Source organism: Drosophila obscura, unplaced genomic scaffold, assembly GCF_018151105.1.
Source record: "Drosophila obscura isolate BZ-5 IFL unplaced genomic scaffold, ASM1815110v1 contig_150, whole genome shotgun sequence".
NCBI classification, from domain to species: Eukaryota; Metazoa; Arthropoda; class Insecta; order Diptera; family Drosophilidae; genus Drosophila; species Drosophila obscura.
In genome coordinates this window covers 4,448,022-4,474,576 of record NW_024542736.1, presented here as the reverse complement: position 1 = coordinate 4,474,576, position 26,555 = coordinate 4,448,022, and the positions used below count along the sequence as shown (strand labels likewise).

At 47.6% G+C, this 26,555-nt stretch overlaps 1 protein-coding gene across 2 annotated transcripts in view; it reads left to right on the top strand.

Moving 5' to 3' along the window:
• LOC111068891 (opioid-binding protein/cell adhesion molecule) overlaps window positions 1–26,555 on the top strand; it is a 137,296-nt gene that overhangs the window by 70,592 nt on the left and 40,149 nt on the right. The window lies entirely within an intron of this gene.

The following is a 26,555-nucleotide window of genomic DNA, read 5'->3' as shown; positions in this document are numbered from 1 at the left end:
AATTAAATTTTAGGGCCAAGGGTGTCAGCAAAAGAAGGGGAGACACACAGCAAAAGTTGAAGCAAAAAAGCAAAAGCAGAAGCAGACGCGGAAGCAGATGGAGATGGAAATGGTCACGGACCCAAAGAGGGTCACTCCCAACACAGACAGATATGTACGTACGTATGTATGTATGTATGTACATACATATATATATATCTGATAGATATAGAAAGTGCGCGCAAAAAAGCTCTGCACGAAATATTCCAAGTCCCTGCCTGACACTGTCCCCTCCCTCCTTTCTCTCTTTTTGCTCCTTGGGGATGCTCCATCTCTGTCGTTCCGTTGTGCGGTTGCAGCTGCCGTTCGGTGGCAAGAACGCATTATTAATTTATTTTTCAACTTGCAAGATGAATAAGCAAAGAGCAAAAATGCGCTCCTCAAACGCTGCTTTGGATGCAGCCAAGCAAAAGTTCCCAATTTAAACGTCGTCCTAACGCCAGACAGTCAGTCCCACCAGCACCATCACCTAGCAACGCTTCTCTCCTCCTCCTGCTCCTGCTCCTCCTGCTCCTGCTCCTCCTCCTAGCACCCATTGTCGGGTCATTTTGCATGCAGTTTGCTGGCAAACGTGGTTTCGGGACGGCAGATGAACGTGTCTCGAACGGACTTCAATCTGCTGTCCATCACTGTCTTCGATCGTGCCTCACCGCAAGGAAATAAAATCCAAAAGTGAATAATGAACCGCAAATAACTTTACTTTGTCTTGTTCGTGGAGCGCAGCTTGCCACTCCCGCCCTCATTCCTGCCACTTGCAACTCCCGTGCATCCTTTTATGCTCAAAGTTCTTCTGCCCCACTCTGTTGCTGCTGTTTTCTAATACCCTTACAGGAGTACAGAGTATTCTGACTTTATGAAGGTCTCTGGATCTTATACAATATTTTCTTAAGCAAAATCCAAATTTTTTGCAGATACTCTTCCTTTCTGCTGCTAGTTGAAACACTTGGATATACCTTTTTTTCCTTGTTTTAAAACTGCTGCAGGGCGTTTGTCTGCTCCATTGGGTGGCACCCAACTACAGCTCCTGCAGCAGCGCCAGCGGACTGTCGGAGCAGTTACTGCGAGTGTCAGTAACAATTAGTTTGGTTTGTACTCCAGTTAACTGTCGTTCCACTCCTGCGCTTTGGCGTGGAGTCCTCTTCGCCGTTTCAAATATTTGCATTTGTGGTTGTCAATTCGCTGCGTCTCTTCCTCTCCCTTTTCGTATTTTTCCTTGACTTTTCCTGCATTTTTCCCCACAATTAATGAAGTGCCAAACGCTTGCTGAATGATCGCTTGTATAGAGCTCGTATTGGTGACTAATCTCCATCTTCATTAATGCGGAACATAGAGATATATTGTGACATAAATCACACAATCAAATTATGTATCTACATGGCCTGGCCCCTGGGGTCTATTCCTGAATGGGGTTTACTGGGGTTTCTGGATTAAGATTCATCTGTCCAACTCAACTAATCAATTTGACATAGGTAGAGAGGTTGCCTCCGCAAAAACTTTAACTCCGGAAAAACTTTTGATATTTGTGCAGAAAACTTTTCCCACTCAGATAACACATTTTCCCCAAAAACTTACATATATGTGTACTCTGATAACACTTTCCCCCATTTATTTATATACTCGTATATGTATATATAAGTAAGTGAAATTTATTAACTGCATGAACCACAGCCGAAATGCAAATAAATCAGACATTGGCCATCAGGTGTGGCAGTGCAAAAGTTCCTGGGTTAAACGAGGCCGAAACGCCAGGGGGCATAAACTAAGGCAAAAGGGGTGGCAACCGAAACAAAAACGAATCGAAAAGCAGCCGCAAAAAGGATATTGACGTGTGACGGCAACGATTGGAGTGGAGAGGCTCTTGAGTTGGGGGAGTTGGTATTGGTTATCGAAAGGAAGGCTATAACATCCATCAACCCACTGGTTGCTCTCCCCTTTCTCTCTCTCTCTCTCTCTCTCTCTCTCTGTCACACGCTGTCTCTCTGTGTACCGCTTATCCCCGCACTTTGGTTGTGGCAGTGTCAAGTATTTGCACTTGAATCGCGCGCTAAGCAAAATTTACGCGCATTTGTTTGTGCGACTCCAGAGAATTTGCTCGCCAAACTCAAGTGAAAATCGATGTCTATACATGTGTTCCTCTGTGTGTAGGTGTAGGTGTTGTATGTGTGTGTGTGCCTGTGTGTGTTTGTGGCACTGCCATTGTTGCCTGGCCACAATGTTTTCTTTTCCGCCTCCGTTTCGTTTCACTCGGCTTTTTATTGGTTTCGTTCGCTTTTTTTTCTCGCTTTTTTTTTGTGTGTTGGTTTCTGCTGTTGCCACTGCCGCTGCCACTGTGTGTCCTGCTTCTGGTGTCATGAGCAAAGGAGCAGCATTTGAGCAAACAAACTAGACCTGCCACCACATACACAATTACACACACACACACACAAAACACAGAGAAAAAGAGTGGGAGAGAGAGAAAGAGAGAGAGAGAGAGAAACACTTAAAGCTTTCATCCTGGAGCACATATTGCTTCATCTCTTTACGTGTGGTTTCCCCTGGACCCGGACAGGCATCAAAACTGTCGACAACATCAACGTCAACGGCATCATCATCGCCACGAAGCTCCGGATACAGCTTCAGCTCCACGTCCTTCAACAGATACAGCTCTTCCTTCAGATACAGCTTTTCCTTCAGCTACAGCCTACAGCCTACCAGCTACCAGTTCCAGCAACAGCTCTTCCTCCAGCTACGGTTCTACATCTCCTCTTCCAGCTTCAGCTTCAGCTCCAGCTTCAGCTTCAGTTCCTTCTCCAGCTCCAGCTCATCCAACAGCCGCAGCATCTCCTCCATCATTATGGGCTTCGTCTGACACTTCACAAAAATGCACACAAAATCTTCAACTTTATCTCGTCAATAACTTAAGTGCCAGTCAGGGGCTGTGGGCTGTACGATGTGGTCCTTGATCTGGGCCTGGTTTCTGGTTCCTGATCCTGGGCCTGGCTTCTGTCTCCCCCAAACAGTTTCACTCGGTTTATTCTGCCTCGTCTCCTCACATTATGCCGCCTGTGGCTTCTTACCCTCTCACTCTCTCTTCATGCCACAATTCATTTATCGGTAAAAATTTGCTTGAACTCTGTTTTAGCACGTACTGCGGTTGCATGTGGCAAAAGGCTTGCAAATGATTATTTTATTGACAATTAAATCATAAACATAAAAGCACAGGCCGCCGCACAAATCTACCAAAGAGAAAGTGAGAAAGGCGGCCATGCGGAGGAAGGAAGTGGAGTCAAATTTTATTGCCATGAATGTCAAGAGTTGACATTAGTCGCAGAGCAGGGGCATGAAGGCTCTGCCCCTTTCTTTCATTCTGTATGGAAACGATTCCAGTTTATTGCTGCATTTAAGGCCAGAGATGGCATCGCACTCAAACGCAGACATCAGAGTGGTGGGGTGGGGCACATAGGAAGACTATGCAGACTTGTTGCCACCACGTCTGACCAAGGCATTAGGTCTCGTCTATCCTTGCAACAGCTGCTATAGAAACAAACACATGTACTTGCCACATGCGAGTCGTCGTTGTCGTCGGCGTCTGGTTCATCTTTGAAATGATTTGGCAACATCGTTTCCCCTGCTATATTAAAAAGTTAATTACTCTCGCTCTGTCTGGCAGTGGGGGCAAATGAAGAAATTGTGTTGCCTCCGATTAACGTGTTTGCAAAGTTGAACTTGCAACGGGCAACTGGCACTGCCACTGGCACTGCCGCTAACTGCTAACTGCTAACTGGAGCTGATTGAATTTTAACTGAATGCCAGGAGAATGGAGAAGGAGAATGGAGAAGGAGAATGGGCAATGGAAGTGGAAATGGAATGGAAGCTGCGTCGGCTACCACTCTCTGCACAGCAAACCATATTTAATTTGTGTGCAAATGCTCGGCAAACAAGTTTCTAATAAAATAAAGTGACTCCCTGTCCAGCTCTCTGTCTGGTGGCACTGCACTGTCCTTGGTTCTTCCCCAAACGGGTAGTTTCATTAGAATTTCAGAGCGGCCCTCTCATTTGGGCGTACGAACTGCTCGGCTGTTGGCTTAAACCAGAAAGCCATTTCAATATGGCCCTCGCCTAATGTCGAGGCCAAAGGCTGAGCAATTTTAATTTAGCAGCGCATTGGCTTTGGCTCTGTCAAGTCCTTTGTCTATCCCTCGGAACCCGAGAAGTAGCTTTCCCAGCAAATTGACATGGAATTGCAGTTGTACTCGGTTCTGGATAGTGGACTCCACTTTGGCAGTGGTTTACCATCTCCATCCCCATTCCCATCCACTCCACTCCACTCCACTCCTTTTCTTGCTATTGTTTTGCCTGCCTCCTGTTCATGGACCCGCTTAAACCGCATATGAAATATGCAAAAAATCACAAGTAAAAGATGAAATTTCGACCAAAAGGTACCCAGTACTTGGAAATATATAATAGAGAATTCTCTTGCAGAGAGTCGAAATGAGTTTCCATTGAGTTGCGGATGGGAATAATTTTGTAGTGGAGGAATTTAAAGATAATCAAGCGCAACAAAGCATCCACAGAACAGGTATCTTTGTACAGCAAAGAGTATGCCGGGGATATAAAAAATCACACACAAAAACTATGTTTAGCTCGGGTTTTTTGTTAGGAGTTGCGACCATGGCTACTGGGGCTGGGATGCTGTGACAAAAGCAGATGCAACAGCAGCCTTGTCTCCTGGCCCACGCCAAGGTGCTGCACGGTGGGCTACGCTACTTGTGGCCATGGAGATGGGTCTGTGGGGGATGTATGTCCTCCGACAACCGACATGTTGCCAAAGGAGGTTAAAATATTTTTGCAGCTTTATCTTTAGACATTTGTCGAGGAGCAGGAGCAGCAGCAGCAGTAGCGGCAGCAGCGGGTAGAAAAGTTGTCGTAATGCAGCGACGGGATTTAACTGACATTGAGTGCAGCTCAGAGGCCACTCACCCACTTCAGGATGGCCGCCACACTCCTGCCTCTGGAGCCTGTGGGGCAAACAGATTGCCCCCATTCCCTGGCTCCGAGTCTCTGGTGTGCTGCCATTCCGCCCCCACAGCTCTGTGGATCTGATGTTGTTCCCTTTCTCGAGCCTGCAGTCCGTGGTTGCAAACCTCTCTCTGGACTCTGGACGACGGGCTGTCCTGCCTCTCTCTAGACTCTTGAGTCCTGGTGTTGCCCATGGGATGTGGCCATTTTACGGCTGCCCTCTGAAGTGTGCTGGGAAGCATTCAGTTGGGCGAGCTTGCAGACTTGTAGCTGCTGCACTTAGCTGCAGCTGACGGTGCGGACGGTCCAGGCACCTGGCAAATGCTTCAAATTAATTTCACCGCATGGGGAAATTCCCTGGCATTGTTCCGGTGTACTCTCAGGGCATCAGGAAATCGTAAATCAAAGCCCAACGAGCTGCCAGCCCGAGATCCGGGATCCCTGATTTGAGTACCACAAAAGTCCTTCCCTCATACGCTCGTCCTGTCCTTCCCGTTTTTGTTTGCCTTCTCCGATGCGGGGCGTCTTATCGGCGTCTAATCTCTTTATGATAAAATGTTTATATTGGCGACAATATCAAAAGCCCTCCTCTCTGGCCACAGCGGCCACGCCGGGGGGGTGGTGGTGTTGTCGGTGGTAATAAATTCAGAATACAGAGCAGAGTAATGCCACCCACCGCAAACACTCGGCACTCGGCACTCGATGCCCAAGTTTTCCACGCTGCTGCCATATGAAAGATAAATTCACGGATAAGAACTTTGGCCAGAGCGAGAGAGCTCTGTGAAAAGCGGATTGTATGTACAAGCTAATTTAAGTTCGACGCCAGCTGCCGTTGCCGCTGCCACAACACACAAAAAGCGTTGCGGGGCGGTGCGTACCCCGGGATTGGGACAGGGTAGCGTGGGGTAGGGCCTAAAGTGGGAGTCAGAGTCACAGCTGTTGTCCGACCGCACCAAGCGGAGCGACTTTATTATTATTATCCCCGGCGCAAAAGTGGCAATGGGCCAGGACGATGGGCCTTTGGACTCTGGACTCCGACTACGGACAGAGTTTTGGCCAGCCAGCGCGACATTTGTCCAGCTGCTTCGTTTCATATTCAGGAGATACTTTTTTCATCATTACAATTTGTGTGCGAGGCTTTATGAAAAAGCCAGAAATCACAAAAGTGTGCTATGCCCCATGCCCCATGCCCCCTGCCACTCGTTTGTTTTTTCAGATGCCTCTCTATAGCCGGAGCACGAGGACTAGTCCATCAATTCTGTCACATTTTAATGGAAGAATAATGCAGCGCAGCTCTAATGAGTGGGAAGGGCATTCAGCCTTCGGCAAGCTGTCATTTTAAGGAGCTTCATCTTCATCTTCCTTTCTCTGCCCTTCTCTTCTCTTTTATATTTTTTTATATTTTCCTCAGTTATTTTTCATTTTTCTTTATGCCTCGCAAAGTTGGCCTGCGACTGGTGGCTGGCAAAATAAAAGAGAAAAAGAAAAGTGGAAAACAAAAGGCGAGCGCAAAGTTTTTCGGCCTCGCAGGCGAAGCCTGAAGATGAGGCAGAAGCTGAACAACTGACGAGAGTCCGACTTCGACTTTGGTTGACAGATGGAGGCGAATCCTGCCAGCAGGAAGGAGACCCAATACTCGTTCCCGTTCCCTTTCCCGTTCCTAGCAACCGAAGCACGCCTCATCAGCAGCTCATCAACGACAACGTCTAAAATTTCACATCGTCTCATCGTCCCATCCTCCCGTCGTCCCATCGTCCTATCCGTCCAACTTTCTTGCGCGCTTCTGCGTTTAAATGACTTTAAGAATATATAACAAAGTTTTTAAATTATTTCCCGAGTCGGGGGCTAAAATGAAATTATAAAGGGATTTTCGCTAGCGGACTGCAGCTGTCGCTTGGTCGCCGGTGTCTTTGGCCAGGGCCAGGGCCAGGGCTTATTAACATTGGAAACTCATTAATATTGTATTCTTTTCCTGTGGCAGCAACTCGCGCGCCGAGGACTTAACTCGTTCATAAAAGTTTGGCAAATTTCATTGCATTAATTTCGGGCACCAGGTCCCAGGTCCAGCACCAGGTCCAGGACCAGGACCAGGTGTCGGGCCACAGACGCACAAAGTGTCAAATAAATCAAACAGTTTTTCGGCGGTGGAGGGGGGGCTCCTTGGTGTGTGTCCAGCATTCCGGATCGAGTGTCGGCAAAGGTAATGATTCGTGCAGGGGGTGGCCATGGACATGTACCCTGCTCACAGGGCGGTAACTGACACAATTGCAACAGATTTGACAAATACGCCGCATGTTTTATTTATTTGGTTACCCTTTCGGTCCTGCCTGCAGGCTTCCAGGGTCCAAGGGTCCCAGGATCGGTTCGGTTTGGATCGAACTCGTGTTTAGTTTACTAATTTGCAGCAGTAAATATTTGCCGAATGTCCCATGTCCAAAAACTGGGTGACAATTGCTGCTGCATTCAAGTGTCAGCCAGAGGAGGGTTGCGTTGGGTTTGGGTTGCGTTGGGTTCACCTCTGCCCATATGGCAGGACACTTGATGATATTGACATTAAGTGCAGCCACACACACATTGCAACCCCTGAAACGCAGGACCCCTTACAAACATACAAATATATATTATGTACGTACGAGTCGTGAGGGGTGGCTGATGCTGCTGCTGCTGCTGCTGCCTGGCGTAGGAGCTCATCGTAATCCCGTTCCGTGTGATCTGGGGACTGTGACAGGAGTGTGACTGCCATGAAATGATATATGCTGCTATTGTCGCAGTCCTCCTGTCCTCACCTAACCCAATCGCTTGCCAATCCGTGGGCCTAATGAACCATAACGCTTTATCGTCGTTTGGTCGTCGTGGGGCGACCGAGAGACCCTGTCTTTGCGCCTAAGTGTGCGATTGGGATTTAATTTGATTGCTTCAATGCCTCACAAGTGCCTGAGAGACACAGAGTGTAGAGTGTGTGTGTGTGTGTGTGTGTGTGTGTGTGTGTGCGCATTCGATAGGTTTTTTGTATCTGTGTGTGGAAGAGTGTGTGGCATTATCCTCTGATTTACTGTGTTATTTGGTCTTACTTTGTTTTACCGCTTATTGCTTATTACTTTTTCCACGACTCATGTTGCGTGTCTCTCTCTCTCTCTCTCTCTCGCTGTCTGTCTGTCTGGCTTCGCTTGTGTGCCTATCTCTGTGAGGCTTTGTCACACTCTCTCCCTCTCCCTGGCAGTCTCTTTGCATTTTGTTGTTGTGCCACCCACCCCCTCCCGTCATGCATTAACGAAGCGATGACAAACGAAAAAAAAAAACTCATACTAAATCCTTTCTGCATTGATTGATAAAGTGCCTTATGCGAGGATTACCGAGGACATTGATTTACTATGCCTCTCGGCTTTACTCCTTCCCCTTCCGTACCCTTGCACTTAATACTCTTCCCTTTTAGGGGTAAACACATGGATTTAGTTGGGGGTTCTGGTGCACACTTTAGCTAATTGCACAACAATCTGGTGTGATTCCACTGGCACAGTCTGACCAGTCTGCCCAGCACCTCAGGCTCCTGCCTCATTAACTTACCAGAAAAGTTGTCGACCTCAAAAGAGAGGTATTACGCTCTGCTCCCCCTGAGCTATGCATTTAAAAAGTTGAAAACTCACACAGACACATTCCTTCTGGTTGAGGTGTTACATTTTATTTGAAAACTTTTCCACCTTCACAGGATTGCAGTTCGCCTTTTGCATGGCTACACAATAAGGCTGCATAAATATTGCCAAGCTTTTTTGGGGCATTGTTTTGGGCCATGGTCATCCGATTGTGAAACCCAGTTGGGTTTTGGCCTTGTGAATGCCATGGGAAGTGGAGCTCTTTCCTCTGGAATTACCTCTGTTGCTGCTGCCTGCTTTATTCCCGCCCACTGTTGCCTCTGTGGCAGTGTCAATTAACGCCTAAGTTGTAAACAAATTTCGCCCAGTGGCCCGCTGCACTCATAAATTGCAGTTAGAAGATGGAGCAACGAAAGTTGTGGCCCTGCTCCCTGTTCTCTGCTCGCTGCTCAGTGGGGCTTGGGATCTAAAAGCTACAAGAGACTGTAGGACCAAGTTTTGCCAAGTGTTAGCCAAAGTATGCTTTAGCTAAATGCTGTTAGGTGGCTGTGCTGTAGCTGAGGCGATGGCTGTTTACTTCTGACTTGGCGTTGGCCTGATTAATTAGCCGAAGGCAAAGCGGCTGCTGCTGCTTGACAAATTTCAGCGCAGTCTCCAGCCAGATTTTGTAATGATGAAGGGCAGCACGTGCACGTGCCCGGGCCCATCGCCCATCATATTTCACAGAACGAATCATTGTTTATGGCGGCTTGGTAGGATTGGTAGTTTAATCAGCCCCTAATCCAGGGACTCTGCAGATAAGCCGCCACTGGAGGCGTAAGCTCCTTCAGCCATCTTCAAGTTTTGAATGCAGCTTGCCACAGAAACTGACCAATTAACTAAGGGTAGCTCCAGCCTTATCCCCTGGCTCAAGGCATGCACACCCTCCCCCAGCCGTTGTCTGGCCAAGCAGCGACTGCCAGCAGTCACAGAAACTTTGACACAGACTTGAGAGAATTTTAAATCAAATCGGAAGAGAGATTATATTGCAAATAATACTTATGAACTTATTATCTTGTTTGTGTTTTGTGTGGCCCCGTGCCCGGTCCCCGGTCGCCGGTCCCCAGCAAAATAGAAGCAGCAATAGAAGGAGATTCCGATGCCCCGACTGACCCAACTTGCCCCCGAATGGTGCCCCCTGTATGTTGGCCCCCCCTGAATGTTGCTCTGTTGGCATGCAGAACACGATTTCGCTATCCGTGCTCCGAGCTGGGATAGAAATTTAAGCCATAACTTGGCCCCAGTGCCGCAGAGTTTTGGCTTCGATATTGGTCTTTGGTTTTTGATTTTGTTTTTGCGGTTGGTCCGTCCTCTACAGCTACGGCTACAGCTACAGTCCCCCTGAATCCCCCTCTCCGCCATTCATGGACTGTGCCAACTTCGATGTTTATTCTGTGTGGTACAAAACTCTGTAAATAAATTTCAACAAAATTGTATAACAATACAGCAAACGGGCCTCCAGGGTAAATACAAGGTTTTCGGGCGATACGCGCAAAAAACATGCTCAGAGCGTGGCATATGGTTGAGGAGGGGATAGGAACAGGGATAGGGATGGGGATAGGGCCAATCCCATATTATTGAGAATCACAGGATAAAGTCTGGCATTTGGCAGATGGACAAACATTTCAGCGCCTGCCTGCCCGCCTGCCTGCCCGCCTGCCTGCCTGCCTGCCCGCCCCACCCCGCAAATTCCTTAAACTTTAAGAGTTGCGAAGAAATTATAAAAGAGCCGCTGGTAATTGTGCGCTGAAAGATCTGGGCAAAACTGCTCTTCGTTCTCCGCTGTGTACTTAATCCAATAAGGCAACAACAGTTTTCTTAAGTAATTTGTTACCCCCTTTTGCATTTTGCACACCCCCATGCACCCGCCTGGCCCCACCCTACACACCATTGAGCCTCTGGCCGTTCTCCTGGCCTGGCCATGGCTTTGTTGTGCCGTTTAGTCTGGCAAATAGCAAACAATTTTCCTCAACTGTTCGGAACGGGACAGGGAAATTCTCTGGATCCCATGTACCTTCTGCTTCTCCTTCCATAGACCCACCCCCATTCCGGGAACTCTCTGGCATAGTTGCTTCAAGTATTTTTCAGCTTTTGTTTGTTCTCCCGGCTGGCGGTTGCCATTGTGGAGGATGGAGCGCAGGAACTTCAGGGGTTTTTAATGGGAGTGGGGAGTGGCTTTGGGGGCTGCTTCTAGTACCCCGTTTAGCCGCTCCTGGGGCAACCGCATCGCTTTGTTGCAACAGCGTCAGCGTGGAGTGCTTGCCGCTCAGGCTTTAAGCGAATCAATCAGTTGTCGGTTTTAATATAAAATGTTAATTGGAAAATTTTCAAGCTGAAACTTTTGGCCGCCTCTCATTAAGAAATTATACAATTTTCCACCCCCCACCACCCAAGAAAGGGGATGAGGGAGAGAGACAACAACAAATTGTTTTTCCGACTCGATTCGGGTACGTACCGCTGCTCGGCTTTTATTATTGCTTTTTTATTGCGTATTAATTTTGCGTGCTTAATTTGCCAAGAGAGGGTGGTGGCAATGGCCATGGCAGTGGCGGGGGCGGTGGGCGAAGGGCGTTGACAGGGGTAGGGTCTGTAGCATGTGGCAGTGTCGTGCTGCCACGCCTCGATATGCGAAGGGCTTGGCTTGTAATTGGAGCTGTTGCTGCCACTGCCACTGCCGCCACCGCTGCCGCTTCCGACGCTGATGCTTTTGCTGCTCATTTTAATGGCAAGAAATTGAATTTTAATTAGTAACGAGGAATCTGTTACGCATCAGTTTGTATGTAATTTAATTTCTTAATTAAAATGCGAGAGCATGTCCGCATAAAAACCAATGGAGGCAGGCCTCCTCCTTCTTCCATTAAAAGTGGGCCAGACTTACTGCGGGAAATATTACCATTTTAATGGTCCGAAAAGACAAGTGTTATGTTTATCAATATCCCCCTTAAAGGAGGATTGACTTTGGGCCAAAAAAACAGGAACAAAACGGAAGACTCCCATCATGATGTTGGCTAATTGGCCAGCACTTCAGGGAACTGGAAATCGAGAGAGGATTTGACAGGGAAAATGTGTGTTAAATATTTAGACTGCAGCTGAAATCTCCGACAGGGCGGAGATCTCCTGACTATAGTTTATCTTTAATAAAATTGCATTTTGCACAGGATAAAAGTGTTTCCATATTTATGGAACAGCTCCACGCCCATTTTCACCTCCACTTAGGCATGCCCATGGCCACCAGGCTGAAGTGAATTTCCCTCGTGGGATACAATTGCGGATTAGTTCGGGTTTCCCGTTTGCCCGTTTTAGCCAGCTGTCTTCTCCTGACAACATTTTCCACTCTTTAAGTTTTTGCCTGCACAATTTTCGGAGAGTCTTGCACAGATTCCACCCAAAAAAAAAAAAACTAAAATAGAGCAAAGGAAAGCCCTGTGCCACTCGCCGAGTCAGCGAGTCAGCGAGAGCATTGAAAAAAAAGGACTGCACCCCGGCACATACATAATACACGTATCTTAGTGTCTGGCACACAGGAGGAGGATGTGAAGCTGCAGCACAGCTCAGCTCTGTGTGTGTAGTTGTAGAGGGCATGCAACATTTCTTTTTCTGCGGTCTACATAAAATGCATAAATTATACAACGTTTATGCTGTGCTGTTCCGCGCCATGCCACCGGCTCTTCTGCCCTTGCCCTGTGGCCCTGCCAACTGGCTCTTCTGTGGCTGTGTCTGTTGCCCCTGTGGCAATGTCTGTGTATCTTCATCTGTGTCCGTGACAGGTGAATTCTGAATTTCAAGAGAGCAGGCTTAAAGCCAGCTTTCAGCCATGTTACACTGCACTCTCTTGGCCACGCACCACACACAAATTAGGGTTAATTAACTTTACTTTTTAGACAGACTCCAAGGCGATGCACTTGAAAGAGAGAGAGAGAGCGGGATGGTTCCACTCTGATGCCACTAATTTTCGGCCCTGCTGTTTCTGTTGTTGTTGTTGTTGCAGCTGCAGCTGCAGCTGTGTTACACTTTTGTGTGACGCCAACTTTGTTTGCCAAACTTTTTATTGGCACATATTCTGCAGTTGCCGCAGTCTGCTGTTGCTGCTGCCGTTGCTGCTGCCGTTGCGCCGTTGCCGTTGCCGCTGCCGTGCTTTTGTGTTTGTGGCTAGAAACTGGGCTAAAATTAAAATGTTTCACGCTCTCTTCGCTTGCGGTTCTTGGAGTTTTTGGGTAGCACAACATTAGCATACCGCCGCGTGTTTGTTTGTGTGTCTAAAGCGCCACACTTGACGCGCTCGAAGTGCAGCGAAACATCAGAGAGAAAAAAGCGAACCACTTGCTGGCAATGGCAACGGCAACAGCTACGGCAACGGCAACCACTAAGTGCGGATGTGGATGTGGATGTTGGAGAGGATGCTGAAGCTTATGCTGCAGTTAAGGCTGCCGCGGATGCTCCAAAGCTTTTCGTGTGTAGAGGAAAACCGCTTTTCCACGCATCGAAGGCATCGATGATACACCAGTACAGTATCGCTGGCTGTCTTGGCAATTTGTGCTCGCATTAGCCGCCTGCTACGCTCTCTGCCGAATTATACTCTTGAGCATCATTTAACAGAGAAAACGATAAATTAAATTACCCGGCCACCACCAAAACGACAGACAGCCAACAAATTTGGACTTTCCTCTCTTAAGAGGCCTTCCAAAAACCTAAAACCAAAAACCAAACGATTTGTCCCACCCACTCGCCACCCCACATCATGGTGCTGGGTCTGGGGTCGGGGGTCCGTAGTTCGGAGTCCGGGTGGAACGCTTAAGTCATAAGTAAGATCTACACACTTGATAAGAGTTGGAACTCAACATCCGAGACGGGCATTTCCAAAACACTAACTCACACAAATGGACGTGTACGTGTGCCTCCTTCACACACGTGTACACATACATACATAGATACACCCACACAGGCACACATGGATACATTTGTACATTCCGTTCATATATATCCGGCAGCATTTCCGCTTTATTTTTGGCACTGACTCCCGAACCAAACCAAACCGAACCGAACCTATTCCAATTCCAATTCATTTGTTTTCTCTTTGCCTTTTAACTGCCCTACATCGTGTCGCCCCACCACACACACACACACACACACACACACACACACACACACACACACACACACACAGACAGCAGTGGGTGGTGGTAGAGTATTCAATGGAGCTGGAACTGGCAGAGTGTGGGGGTGGGCAGAGAGGGTGGATATGGATCAACCCAGACTCTAAGCACTTGGCATATAAAGTAGCCGAGTAGCAGCGGCACCGAGGCAGAATCGCTTGGCCTGGCATAAAAAATTTATAACTTCGATTATTTCCTTTTACACTAAATACTAATAAATTAAATTGTTTTTTATTTCTCAATAAATTTTTATTATTTTGCTACTTTTATACTTCATTTGGCTTGGGCCTCGCTGCCATCGGATGGAAGGTGTCGATTTAATGGCCCAGACGCGTTTGATTCGACTACGGCTTCTGCCCCTTCCCCAGCTCCTTCCCCAGCCACTGTTCCATTTCTGGTTCTGGTTACGGCTCTCGTTGTGGCGGGTGGCACCCGCTCCTCTTGTTTCATGGAGTCTCATGCTCATTCTCATTCTCGTTCTCGGTCTCTCGCTGAGGGTTTAAGGTCAATTTTTGATTTCCGCTCTCAAATTGCCCAACGCACACACACACACACACGCATCCGATTTGCACTTGGCTCTCGTCTCTCGTACATGGGTGTAAATGTATCTGTATCTGGGGATCTCTGTATCCGAATCTCTGTATATCTGGGTACGTGTGTGAGTGGGGGGTGGTGGCATTTCTAGGGGCGAAACTTTGATTTGTTTTTCGTGCTTCATTTGATTCGAGTTCGAGTTGAGCGGAGCGTAGTTTCAGGATCCTGAAAGCCGTTTAATGAGTTGACGCTTTGAATATGAAAAGTTTTCCCCCCGGCAGAGGCGGGGTTCTCGCTTTAAGCTCTTCCTGGCTGAATTTATTGCACCGGTTTTAGTGTGATTGCTAATTTGTAATTTACGCAGTCTGCCCACGGCCTCCTTTAACAACTCGAAAACATTCTCAGATGCTCCAAAGGAGCACAGGACTTCAGGCAAGGCAAGAGTTTGTTTTTTGTGTGGGTCCGAGTGGCCGTAAGTGATTCATTTGGTGCCGGCACTAGCCAGGAGTCGACTCCAACGTGGGTAACGCTCTGTTGCACGTAGGTCATCAGCAAATAATAAACATAAACAGTTTATTGTCGGGGGCGCTGGGCCAATAAAACCCGGCAAAAACGGGCTCATAAAATTACGCACTGAGGCTCAAGTGCAATGGCATTAAATCCACACCCGGACACCGGATCCCGGACTACGGACCGGTCAGACAAGGCCCATCAGTCAGTAGTAGACTCCTCCGCATTCTGTCGTGGGTGCTTAATACCGAATGGGCAACCAATTGGTCTTTCGGCCCAGTCTTTGACCTCGATGGAGAACTACCAATAAGTCGCAACACGCTTCGCATCAATTTTCCATTGAGATTAGCATAAATCGAGGGCTCACACTGCTGCTGTCGCGGCGGTGCCCTGCTTTTCTTTTTATAAATTTTGCAAAGCTCTCGCAACAAAATTTTACGCTGTTTACACAGTGAAGTGTGCATAAAAGTGACGCTTATGAACAAGTTGACAGCGAGCCCTGACTCTGGCTGCGTTACGGGCTCCCCAGAGTCGGTTTTAAAAGTCGTAAACATGCACAACTAACAGATTTATTTATATGCGGCATAAAAATGCACGAAGCTGGCAACAGCAGAGCGTCAAAGGCAGAGCAGCAACAGCAGCAGCAGCAGCAACACAGCAGCAGCAGCACCCAGCAGTACATGCCACACAAAGGCAGCTCAGCTCAGAACAGAAGAGAACAGAACTGAGCCCGGGGAAAAGCCAGCGAAACGTATAATAAAATTGGCTGCGAAAGTGTTTCAGGCAACAAGGATAAAAACGTAATCCGCGACGAGTAAACGCCAAATGACTAACAGAAATGGAAAAGCGTAAGCAGCAAGCGGGGGTGGCAGGCGGGGGACATGTGCCTCAAGGCTCTCAGCCTTTGCCACTGCCTCCGCCTCTGCCTCCCCCTAGTTGTCATTGACAGTCAGTGAGCAGGGGCTACAAAAATCTTAAACTGACTTAAAAAGCATAAAATGCCATGCAACGAACAACGAACAGCGAACGAACGACGAAACGACAAGTTGCCTGCCATGTCAAACGGCTTGGCGGAATTTAAAGCCAGTCCCCAGAATACACAACACAGAACCAGTCCCCAGTTCCCAGTTCCCAGACCCTGTCCCACTTCTACTACACTCTGAAAAAATTACAACCATTTTCATTTTAAATATCAAAGGAAATTAATTTAATGCAAATTATGCACAATAAAGTGTTTTGCAATTGCATTCAGCAATAAAATAAATCATTATTGGATTTGAACATTCGAATATAACAGAGAAAATAAATCCATCTCCGACAGACCATCCCATGATGAACGTTTAAAGTTCAGACAAAACTAGACGAAACTTTACCCACAATTTAAGCTGATAAGTTCCTCAACATATCATCGAGATATGTATACGATTATTTTTCTCGGTGTACCAATCCCTGTACCCAGCACCCGATCCCAGTTCCAGCTGGCGGCTCAGCCAACCCTGCCTGCTGTTCCTGCCACCCTTCTAGCCATGTTGGCGCTGTTAACTTAATGGTGACAAGTGTCAAAACAGGCAACAGAACCCCTAAAACCCACTCACAGAAATGCCAGGTCAGGCCCTGTTGTTGGTCCTCGTCCCCGTCCTCGTACTCGTCCCCGTCCTCGTCCTCGTTCAATTGCCTTGCGCCTTTTCGCCACCATCGGGTAAATCGCCTTAAATCGCACATTTCAATCTTTTTAACGAACCTTATCGATATTTGCATGGAATATGCCCCCGCCACGCAATATGCTAATGAGATAATGTCGGGCGGACAGGAGCAATGCGGGACGAAGGCGGTGGAGGTGGAGGTGCTCCCCTAGTTAATGGATTTTTGCATGCCGAAATAGGAGAAAAAATAACAAGAGAAAGAAAATCCAATTCATAGATCATCTGCCAGGGCATAAACTATGGCATATCATGAAATTTGTATACGACTGGGGGGCAGAGTGTTGATTTTTCATGTTGCTCCTGCAAACACGCACATATGGCGCGGCATGTTCGATGTCCTGGGCACTGGGATACAGCGGACTGAATACCGGGACACGGGATACGGGATCCCCCTTGGATCCTGGATTCCCGAGCGGAACTACAAAGTTTTACTACTGTAAATTTACGACACGAAAGCAAACAATTCGCCAAATGAAAATTCCTGTGGAAAAAGAAAAACACTCACAAAGAGAATGGAAAAGTGCGAGAGAGCGTGTGAAGAGGGGCAGAAGCAGAGCAGGGGCACGGCAGGACAGATGTTATTGTAATTTATGCCTATACATTTTTGTTCTATAAATTCCATTTCAGTTTTACCATATTTATTTTATAAATTGTTGCAAAATGTGCAAAATTCTGTCCGTAAAGAGCTTGAACCCATAGAGCGAGAGGTTAATAAAAATATATCAAATATACGGCTATACATATATGTGGCTATATATTTTTTAATATTTGTGTTGCATTTGCGCTGCTGGAAACGAAAATTCGATTGGGTTTTTCAAACAGCCAGTGCCGGCAAATTGATTGAACTGGGAATAATGTATGTGGCACGTGAAAATGTTCGGTTTATTGCATTAGCAACAGTTCGTCCGGTGTCCGGACGGGTAGCTGGGGGCAGCGCAGCGGCGGCAACTGTGCAAAAGCGCTCGTCATCTTTCGCCATCATCTTTAGAGTCATTAACATTGCCAGCGCCATCCGTGGCCATCAAGAGCGCATTCCTCTACATCCCATGCCATTCCATGCCATGAGCCACATCCTCCCGACATCCTTCGACATCTGCGGTAAGTGGCGCTAAAGCTGCTCCACTGCCTGCCATCACTCCCACTTTTGTGGCCAACTAATGAGACTTTGCTGTTCGAGCGCGTGCAGACAGGAAAAGGTCCTTTGTAATTGCCATATGTGGTAATGGCCGTAATTGGTTTTCCTATTAGAGATTTAGTGACTTTTGTATTGGCCGTCCACTGCACATATCCGGCGCACTCTCATACTCCTCTCGTACTCTTCTCGTTCTCTCCCTACATGGCTTTCATTAAATCTTGGCCGAGACTTGAATGTCGCGCGAGTAACAAACAGGGAATTCGTTTTAGCCATTAGCCGACGGGTGGGGAGGTCTAACAAGTTAACAAGCGGCAAAGTCGCCAAGTCTAACACGTGACTTCGTGTCATTTGCTGAAATTTGGCGAGTCTCGACAGCCCCCTACCATCCCTCCATGCCTCCATCATCATCATCCTCATTCTCATTCTCATCCAAGGAGCCACCGCCTGAGGCGTGCTGCTGTCTGCGGATATTTATATTTTATTTCTCCCTGAAACTGTAATTAGATGAATTATGAGAGAACTCCTTATACACATTTGCATGTGTGCGCCCCTTTTCTGTGTCAAGGTTCTCCCCACACGCATGGGGCACAACATTCCATCCTACTGCCGGAAGCGGAAGCCTTTGCGCCCCAAAAGTATGCCACGTCAATGTTCTTCTAGGGCTTCTCTGTGGAAAATTTCTGCCTCTATTGTTACATTTTCATTGAAAATATTGAGGCCTTGGAGAAGGACTTTAAGAGCAAACAAGAGACCTTTGCTCTCCTCTTTGCTGCATTTGACAATCTAATTTTAATTGAATTTCATTTCTTTTTATTGCCTCGGCCGTAATTGTTTCTCGACAGTGTCCTTCTGCACACTGCTCAGTGCTCGGTGTTCGGTGTTCGGTGCTCGGTGCTCGTTGCTCACTGCGATTAAATTAATTGCCAAAAGTTGAGCAGAAAACAAAAATTAATGCATGAAATATGCTGCTACAAACAGAATTTTGTCAGGGGGCAAAAGGAGAACCCAACAAAAGCTACGAGAAATTGAATTATAAGAGCACTCCAACTCTCAGGCTTCAGCTCAGAAAATGTATTGCGGCAGTGGCGGGAGCAGCATAGGAAAATGTTTGACTTTATTTGGTACAATTTGTGTAGAGCCAAAAATTGCTTCAAGTGTGTCCTTGATGATCGTTCACCTGCCCCGCAGATGTACGAGTGCCTACGCTGTGCGGGTCTTAAATCTAATAAAATTCAATACAATTAATTTAATTTCCAGTCTTAGCCAAGGAAATTCAAGAGAAGGCTACAATCGCTACGCTCCCGACAGGACTACGACGTGCCTGCGTGCATAAGTATTTTCTCTGCCTCTGTGCAAAGTACAACAAAAAAGAAAGATGAAAAACAATGCAAAGAGGCGGCTTGAGAGTAATTTGCTGCGGAGACCTGTAGGCGATTGCCATTGCCATAGACATAGACACGGGCCAGGGCCAAAGATGGGCCACAACCGAACCAGAACACAGAACACATGTGAAAGGCAGAAAGCCATTGGCGTTGTCTGGCTCTGGGATTGCCTTGGTTTTGTCCTGCCTCCTGGTTTGGGTTCTCGGTTCCAGGGCTTTGAGGTTTGTGTGAGGTCTGGTAGTACGAGTATGTCTGAGCCGACAAAAAGCGTAAAAGCAAATTGAAAATTTAACCTCAGGTTAAAAACGTTAGCGACAGTTGAGTTTAACGGCATTAAGGCCGTGCTAAGCTGTCGGTTACACACACTCCCACATACGACCACACAAACACACGCCCACCCACCCACACACCCACCAATCCACACACACACCTCCTCGAACCGAACACATGCTCAGACATAGACATCGCCTCTCAGGCTCTCAGTACTGTTGCCGCCCTGCGGCTCTGATTCGGATTCGGATTCTGATTCTGTTTTTGCAATTGTTGTGTTTGGCTTTCTGCTTAGGCGGCATCTGCTTTAATGCCAAAATCGTGTAGTTCATTACGCAGCTACAGCTGAAGTGACAGCCACAGCTACAGATACATACGCGAAAGACACAAACGCACACAGAGATACTTTTCAAGAGAGAGAGCGAGAGTGGAAGAGTGGGAGAGTGTGTGAACGGGAGTGTACGCTATAAATTTCAAGAGCCATCAAGATGATTACTTCCTGCCATGGCACATAAAAAATAAGTTGCAGCTCACAAAATAAACAACTAACTATGGCACTAAAACTTGCTCATATCCTGAGCACATCCGCTGCGAGCAAACGCATATGAGCATGAGTGTGTGAGAGGAGGCCGCAGTTTTCTTTCAGTTGAAATTATCACATAAATCAGAGAGGCAGCAACAGTATCCAGCATCCAGCATCCAACATCCAACATCAGCTATAGACTTTGGCGGAGCTTCCACAAGCTGGAAGGCGAGAAACAACGAGCAGCCGGAGGAGGAGGCAAGGCCAACTTACAAAAGAACAACATTAAAAGTTTTGCAATCGCGTAATGAGAATCTGCTTTAAAACTTGCGACAGCCGGCAACAGTGGCAGCAAGCAGCAGCAGCAGCAGCAGGCAGCAACAATGGGCTACAGCTACTTGCAACAGGGGCACGGCACACGTAAATTGCCAAGTATCTGAGAGTTGAAACTTAATTGACGCAAAAATGTACACAAACTTACGCACGTCTTCGCTTACAATTAAGCGCAAGGTAGCGGGCTGAGGAGTGGTAGTCGGCTGCCCAGTCTGGTTAAATAATGCACGTGGCATGCAGTTGCAGTAATCATCCGTGTGGAAGACCCACACCCACACTCACACCTGGTACTGCCCCTGTACCTGATCTCTTGCACCACCTGCACACAAATGAACTTTTATCTACTGTGAAATTTAATTTAGTTTTTATTTCGGTTGCTCTGGGAACCACCGCTTGTTGATTATTTCAGAGCTCCGTCAGAATCCAGGAGTTTGGGTCCCTGCGACTGTCTGCAGGGATAAGGCTGGCAGATAATTAAATGCAAAATATTTCATATTGCATTTATTTCGAGGCTTATGCAAATAGTGCCCTAAGTCCGCAAGATAGTAAAACTTTGCAGGCCTTTGCCCAGCGCACATTATGGCATTTGCATATAAACTCGTATACTTTTTGGTGGCAACTAAGTTTTTGGCATTTGATATCCTTAAACCATCTTGCACGCAACACTGTTGAATGGACAATGGAGAATGAGAATAGCCAAGTCAAGCTGTGTAAAGCGGAAAATGGCAGATGTGAAATGGAAGAGGGGCGAATGGCGAATGGAGAGTCGAGAGTCGAGAGAGTATCAATATCAATAAAAATCACACTTTGCAACTTGAGCGATAAATTCAAAGTGCCATTCCGATACTTTAATCCCAGGGACATAATGTCAGCTTGATGACGACGTGATTTCATGCAAAGCATGTAGCCAGTAGCCAGTAGCCGGTAGCCAGTGGAAGTCCCCAACGAGAGGGGATGGAATGGCCAAGAGACGCACACCCGTACACACACAGACCAGACCCGTATTCAGACCCATACCCGTATCCGGTCGTGGAACCCAAGGACTGTAAACAATTGACGGGGTCGTCTAAACAATGTCCCAGTTGGGGGAAAGCGTGTGGGGGCAACTAAAAGGGAAAACTGCAAAGGAACGCTGGAAAATAAAAACTGAGGCGGCGGCTGCCGCTGCCGTTGGTAGCAAGAAAAAATGTGCCCCAATAAAATCAAACAACAGACGTGCTGCCCATAGCCCATAGCCCATAGCACATAGCCCATACCCGAAGCCGATCCCGATCCCGATGCAAAAGTGCGAGAGAATCAATTGTGTGTTGACATTTTTATCAGCGTTAGGCGTTGGGACTTTCCTGGTCCTGTATCCTGAATCCAGAGTCCTGGCTATGTGCTAGCATTGGCATGTCGTAAGCTGAAATTTTCATGGGTGCGTGGAAATCAGTGCCAGTAGTGAGAGGATAGTGAGAGAGAGGGGGGAGATGTTGACCCTTTTTTTCGAGTTAGATCAAACGTGCTTCGGTGCCCAGGGTTGATGGCTGTGTTACGACCAGTCGACGAAAGGTGCGACCTGCCTAAATTATATATATACGGGCTCTCTCACTCTCCCTCTCTGTCTGTGGCTCCCTGCTGTATGTTGTTTATGGCGCGTAACGTGCGTTTGCCTTTATGCTAATGCCAAATGCCCCGATGTTCGGCATCCAATATTCTGTGTGCGGCTCACGCGGCGTATGCGTGTTCTGCCTCTCAACTTTGATTGGGAATTTCGGCTGAGGGAGTGGGAGCCCAAGATACGTCAATGCCAATGAAACTTCTGTCAAGGCAACCGTTTAATTGTGCATCATAAGCCGCTTACTTAATTATGGCGTGGCAGCCGTGGAGGCAGGCTCTTGGCGTAATTAAAGACGAAGTAGTTTGAGATTTGTCCTCGTGCGACGTCTAGCCGGGAATCGAATGAATAAAATTATCAGGCCGCAGCACAAAGCCCCATTCCGAGTAACTACTTCGGGGCTACCATAATGAGACTCGCATGTGTATCTGTGTGTGTGTGTGCGTGTGCCTGTGTTTGGGGGTATTAGTGTCAAAGGCAGAGCTACCATTGACAGACGACAGGTCGATGTCGATGGCACAAACCAGCTCATCAGCGGCATCCAGCTGAAGAGGCAGCATTATCGCTGCTGGCTGCTGGCTGCGGCAACTGTGGCAAATACCAGGGGATGTACGTCGCTGATTGTTGCCACCGCCTGTGGTTGCCGTAAACTTAACAGCAAACAATTATATACGCACACACAGATACGCACATTCAGCACACACACACACATGCGTATAGTGGGAAAGCAGCCGCAGGGATTGAGCCTCATCTCTCGTCTCGTCTCCACTCCGCTGGCGTATGGATGGCTGGGTGCTTAGTGTGTATGCCATTGTTGTTGTCCTTGTAACACTTAAAATTTAGCACCAAGGCCGTTTGTTTGCTTATCTCACTTGCCATCAGATATTCCCCCCCACACTCCCAAAATCCCTGAATTCGTATCTTGAGTTCGTAACAGTTCTGTGATTCCTTCAGCACTTGTATACCCTTTCGGCGGGTACTATGAGCAGTAGAGCAGATCTTTAAACGGGAAATCTGTGTCTGTTGCTATCCAATATCAGTTCTATCTGATCACAAGAGATCTACAAGTGTATCAAACTCTTCGGTCCTCTCTCTCCCTGGAATCCCCTTCCACATGAGCCTCGTTTAAGGTCGTCCTTCAGTTCTCCTCTCAGTTGAACTGCTCTCTGGCGCTCTCGCTTAAGTCTAGTTTGCCAACTATTACGACAATGCTGTGTAATTAATTTTGAAGGGGTGAAGGGGCTGTGGCTGTCCATCCTTGGTCCTCCAAGGAGGGAGGATGCATACTTTATGCCGTGCACTTGCAATGGCTTTGTCCGTGTGACATTACAAGGTTAATTTCAGCTTAATGTCACCAGGCGACTAAGTTATGTGGCCACTTACATATAGTACATATAGTCCCCCTGCTACCCGCTGTTCGCCTGCAACTTTTTTTCTAGCTCTGAACCGCTGCGTTCTTGGCCCTGTCGCATTTTTCATACATTTTTGCCTTGTCTGCGGGGCGCGACTGGCCCTGGGGCTCCTACAGCTCTGGCTTTGGCCTTTGTTGGAGTATTTAAATGGTTTGCCTGTCCATAAAAAATTCAACATGTCCTTGCCACACACCCACACCATACCTACCCACCATACCAAAGACGACCCGACCCGCATGTAAAGATGATTGAGGTAGGTCCTTGCATAGGAGCTTTAAAAGAGTTGTCCTCGGGTATATAAGTTTGCAGCGCCCTGAAAATGTCCCTGTACTCGTACATATTTATGCAATCAGTCAACACCCATTGATCTGAGAGACAAATGGTGAGGAGAGGGTCTGAGGATGGGGCTGGGGCTGGGGCTGGGTCACACACACTGGTGTTGCACGATTCACCATTCCGCTTCCCTAATCCGATTTGTTTCCCTTTGTGCGTTCGTCCCGTTTGTCGCCATTGTGGCACTTCTGCTGCTGCCACTGGGTTTTTTCACACTTTATGCATTCTATTTGCCACACACACACACACAAACACACACACATAGAGCATGTGTGTGTGCAGGCGTGCATACCACTTCATTCTGTTGCAAAACAAAACGAAACGAAACAATGCGGCAAATGTAAAAACAGCCACACCAACATTCAAAGAGACAGACAGACGGACGGACGGACGCAGGATCGCATTATATACGACATGGCATATACACATACACACACACACACATACATACATACATCGCATATCTGGCAAATCGTATTTACCTGACCCACAACAACCGCGCTGCTGAAAGCCTGGAAAAGCCCGGAAAAACCTCCTAATTAAGTTCGCATACAACGACGGAGCTTGTCTCGCTTTGGTTTTCCCCCTTTGTTCTTTCTCTCTTTCTAGCTTTGATTATACACCCTCTTTCGCTCTCTCTGCCTCTCTTTCTCTCTCTCTCTCTGCCTCTCTTTCTCTCTCTCTCTCTGTTCCTTTGTATATTTCCACATTTTTGGGAACTGCACTGCGACCTGAAAATTAGGCCACGACCCGACTCAATAACCGACTCCGTGCACTCGACTTTTACCTACATTTTCTTGCCTTTTCCACACACACACACACACACATACATGCAAAAAACCTGCACACCGCACACCTATACACGTTTCCGACTAGCAAGTGTAATACATTTTTTTTTCTCCCTTTTGGCAACGGGGGAAAATTTGCATACACGCATTTTTCAAGCTATGCAGAATTTGCCGGCTCCCAAATTGTTAGCTGCATGTCCGGTAAATTCCCAGAGGTTTTTTCACTTGTTCAGCGATTTTTTAGACAATTTATTTCCCATTTTTTTGTGACGGGCCCTTGATGGCCTAGACCTCCAGCGTGGGTTGGCCCGGGAACAAAAGCGGTCCTTCAACATTAAGAATTTCCCTGGCATGGCAAGTTTGTTTGGCGGGGGGCGCTTGAAGTTTTGCTTAAATTTTGTGCTCACATAACTTTCACCGTTGCACGTGCAACATGTCGCAGTGCTGGTGCTGCCTGCACAGAATTAAATAAAAGTTGCGCCTGGAACGAGATCTCGAGCTCTCGAGCTGCGCGAATTGTGTGAATTTCATTTGACGCCACCTCGGAAATTACAAAAATTTCATTTGACACGCAGAAATATTTAATATGCACAAGATGACGGAGATGGGGAGATGGAGATGGAGGAGCAGGAGGCAGTGTAAGTGTCCTTGTCTGAATGTCATGATATATTCAAATTCATTTCGTTGCGCATTAAACGGCAAACAAATAGCATGAATTTGCAGCATTTTCTGGGCACTGGCACTGGCACAACGACAACCCACTAGCTTCGCTTCCGGGGGGCATCGGATGGGGCATCGTCGGATTGCTAGCCATGTCCATGTCCCCAAGCAGCGCTCCTCTGATGTCCTCTGTCCCCTGCATAAATTATCAACGAGCGAGGACAGAGAGAGTGAGAGTGGGAGAGGGAGGGAATGAGATTTTTATCATTCTGTTTACCGAATTCAATTTCATTTTTATCGTATGCAATTTACATGCTGCCTGCTGTCCATTTTGACATCATGATTGATGTCCTATGCCGGCGACAGTCAATTATCGTCAATCACGAAGCTACCAGAAAGCACAAAAACGAGAGCAATCAAAGAGCAGGAGAGAGAGAGAGAGAGAGAGGGAGGGAGAAAGTGCGTATTTTTTTGTTTCCTGCTCCATTCGTTCCATCATTCTAGGCTGACTTGCAAGAAATGTGCCACGGCTACGACTGTGGCATTACTCACACGCACTGTGGCACAGCACAGCGGAGCACAGCAAAGGTGATACTTTTAGTAATGCAACCCGGTGGCAGACAGGAATTTGGCAATACATTTGATTACTCCATCTGGCCGAGAGGCAAACACACAGACACACAGGGTCTTTAAGCCTTAAAGGCACCCCTCCGCGAAGGCTTATCGCGAAATTGAAATCATTGCCGTCATTTGGAAGCCATTACGTATGATATATGCGCTAATCTGATATGCAGGCCCACCCCAACCCCAACCCCAACCCTTCCCCAATCCCAATCCCAATCCCAGCACACAAATCGAGTGAATAAAAATGTCACCAAAAGCGGCAACAACAATCAAAAAATACAATTTATATACGAGATCCTGCACAAAGGACCCACGAAATGCTTGCCTCGGGCACAAAAAGGAAACTAAACTCGATGTCCTTGCCTTAAAAGCTACCCCCGCACGAAGCCTGTGCGGCATGAGTGGGTGAGCTGGGTGTCTGTGTGTTTGTGCTGATGTCGCGTAGTGTTGCATGCAACACACTCGCTAAGTAGCTGGCGGATTGAGGGTGGCCTTGCTGGCGTGGCGCGTGATCCTGCGAAAAGGTTGCCAAGGCAATTGAGTGTGAAAATTTTGTAGGCATAAACGTTGCCCCAGCCCCAGGCCCAGAGGCATTGGCAGAGGAGTGCCAGTGTGGCAGTGTGGCAGGAACAGAGTCTGAAGCAAGGGGCACATAACATTTGACTAATGCACGAGCAAGCACTCAAATGCCGTGTCGATGCCCCCACCCCCACCCCCACTCGCACTTGGCGGCGAAAGAGGAGCTGGCTGGCACCCCCGGTGGTGCTACTGGAAGCTGTAGCTCCATGCTGCCGCTGGCTCCACTGACTCCGCTGATGATGAGGCCAAAAGTTGCTCTGACAGCCTATGAGCCGGGTCAAAGGGCAGCAGCCAGGTGTGGATCGGCGGGCAAGGCAACGTTCAAGGCGACGAAACCGTCGACAAGTCAATAA